The 3,199-nt window shown below is 35.6% G+C and overlaps 1 pseudogene; it reads right to left on the reverse strand.

The window, feature by feature from the left end:
* Window positions 1-1,926: 1,926 nt before the first annotated feature.
* LOC143560106 (dirigent protein 22 pseudogene) lies at window positions 1,927-2,672 on the reverse strand (annotated as a pseudogene).
* Window positions 2,673-3,199: the final 527 nt, after the last annotated feature.

Genomic DNA, 3,199 nt, shown 5'->3' on the forward strand with positions numbered 1-3,199 from the left:
GTGTCTGTAAACAAGAAATCCTCAGGATATCTTTGCAGTCACCTCCACACCCCCCCAAAAAGCCATCGCAGGTCACCAGCAGCTGGAGAAGAAGATCAGACGTGGTTCGTTCATCTCGAAAATCCGTGGAAACATCGTCATGGATCAGGTCAGATTCATTTCGTGCTTCGACAATTTTTAACATACTTCTCTCAAATATATATTATAATATAGACAAATAGATTATGTAATGCTTTTATTATTAATATAAAAATAAAAATTAAGAATGGCGTGGCATTTTTCACACATGGTGTGGAAAGTGGAACACACCCAACTTTTGTGTTGTGTGTGGAAATGGCATAGCGCTTACGAAGCCATTTCCGCACCTCTAGCACCACATCACCATACTTAGTGTAAGGTCTTTGTTTAATTGTATATGCTATTATAGTTTGTAGATCTGATGTATAATTTAACACCCCTTCCCCCCTCCCCCCTCTCTCTCTCTCTCCTTTCTCATATGCCTGGCTTGTAGGCGTATGGGAGGTCATATGCATGAGACTTTATGCACATAGGGTGCCTATATAAACAATTGTAAGTTATACGTATGACATAACTTTGGCATGATTCTCTCAATAAAGTTTCATTATGATGCCAAATTGTTTCCAGATTACACATACACTAATCATCCGAAGCTGTTATGAACATCGATTCTGTAAAACACATCAAGCATACTCGTTATGGATTCCGCACTTACCCGATGCTTAATATAATAAGATAGATCCTAATTAAGAGTTCTCAGTAATATGGGGTTTCATAACATAAATTGAGTATTCGTTCTTGTATTTCTCTTTGAACTAATTCAATTGAAATTTTGAAAGTATTATGGTGATACTTTAATGTGATCTCAATATTATTTAAAGAGAGATGGGGTACCTACAACTTCTAAAAACTACGTTGCCTTAAAAATTATGTAGTTTAAATGTACGCCGACTATATAATGTGCAACAGAAGAGTAGATTGCTTCATGGTGTCATATACCCAGGTTCTTTGTTTTTTCAGTGAAAGATTTGCTGGGATTGCATGAAATCGTGACCGGTTCGGACACAAGTAAAAGGATGGTGTTACCGGTGATGTTGGTAACTTGGGCAATTTGGGAGAGCTAAAAATAATGTTGTTCACAATAGCAAGAAGGCGGTGGCAAGTTGCATTGTGCAAAAAATAAATGCGCGAGACTTTCTTTGGGCTAAGGTTTAAGAATCGAGCGAAAAACGCTTCTTTTAATGAATCAATTGGGTGTAATTTTGAATTTTTGTAGGGTGGCCTTGGTTGGTCTTGGCCGTCGCATTCTAGCGTCTTGTTTAATAAAATGCCAAAAAGCATGATATAAAAAACTGAACATTAAATGATTAAATACAATGTTAATATTTGATTATTTTAACATGTTTCACTACGTTTTCCGTTTATTTTAATATTTTGGTATCTTAAATTGTGACCCATCCAGTAGCTTTATGATCATTATATTGTCTTACCAAAACCCAACTAGCTCAATGATGGACCATTATATGATTATATTCATCATTTATCATTCTTGCCAGAAGACCTTAATTTATATAAAAGTTAAACTACCATTATCTTATATCAAATATCAGAATTCAGAATAGGATCAGACCGAGAAGTAGAATTGGAACCGCTACACCGGTATTGTTGATTACTCCTGATTCGTCTTCATTTTGATCGATCAGTTATGGCGTCGGTTGAACAAACTACCGGCCGGATAATTTTTTTAACCTGGTTCGACTTGTAGAGTTGTAAGGAATCTCACTTGATTATGAAAGTATTCAGATACCATTCAAACGAAGAGTACATGCATATATGTATAAGATTACCTTATTAATTTTGTCTTGAAGCTTAGTTAAACACATAATCAAATAAAAACATAAAAATCTACAAGGTGCAGATCGACCAAGCTCAATAATGAATTACTACAAGATTATATTCAACTATTGATGATGTATCGTTGAGAAAATACGTCTGAGCCGTTGCAACACCACGCGCTAGTCGAAAAACCCCGGTCCCACCAACAATAGACATCTCACGAACCTGGTGAAGTATAGGGTTTGTTCCTAGAAACTGAAGAGTGCTGCCGTTATATTTCCCTTGTGTAAACACAAAATTAAGGTTCATAAGAAACCTAGGTTCTTCAAATGAAGCAGCACCAAAGAATCCTTGACCTTTGCCAATCATCGTGGACCGTGCATCCGGCTCAACAGTCAACGGGTTGTCAAACATAAAGGTGCGACCAAATTGTGTAACCGTTGTCGAGCTGATATTGGATTCGGCTATTTGGAAGGCGGTTTGACTCGGTCCCGTGGTGGTGTCATGAAAATAAAAATGTAGCTTTGTAAGCTTTTGTTTCTTAGGTGGGAGCAGCTCTTTGAACCATACTTCCACTCCTTCTGGCCCTTCGGAAATGCTATGAGCCCATGGCATTGCTGTGACCATTGTACATAACATCAAGAGCACACTTTTGTTCTTCATTTTAACTATTCGAACTCGCGATGTTATGCAATAACACGAAAGTAATATCAAGTTCAAGAGAAAAAGAACTAGGAGACTTCAATCTAAGATCTTTGAAAAGGACTACTTAAGTGAAAATGTTAGGACATGGAAAATGATGCCAAACTTATGATCTTGCATTTGAGAATGTTTGGTTTTTAATGAAGAATGAGACCTAGATATATGCATATATCTATGTGTGTATAGTCAACTCTATACGTAATTTCTTGGAAGAAACTTGTTTTCTTTAGTAAAAGCATGTCGAAAGTGGCATTGACACGCATGTTGGAAACTTTTGATTAGGTGGATAGAATAGTAGAACGCCATAATTGAATATAATTGCCTTTAAGGAAGAAAATTCTACTGATTCTAGCAATGTTATCCACAGGATTATGTTATATTAGATCTGATTTTATAATGTTAATAAAAGTTCTTATGATTAATTGTGAGGATACACTTTATAAATATTTTCAAATTTTAGTGTTTATTTAAAAAAAATTGTCCTTTTTCTTCCGGTTGAAAACTAAGAATGAAACAAGTGTTTATAGGGCCAGTTCTATTTACATGATTTAACATTACTTTAATTAATGAACTTTGTTTGATAGCCTCTTAACTTTTAGGGTATGTTTGGTTGGAGGTAATTGAATGAAGGAGAAATGAAATG

Source organism: Bidens hawaiensis, unplaced genomic scaffold (genome assembly GCF_021521415.1).
Source record: "Bidens hawaiensis isolate Kalapana, Puna unplaced genomic scaffold, B.hawaiensis_p1.1 tig00020222_1, whole genome shotgun sequence".
Taxonomy (NCBI): Eukaryota; Viridiplantae; Streptophyta; class Magnoliopsida; order Asterales; family Asteraceae; genus Bidens; species Bidens hawaiensis.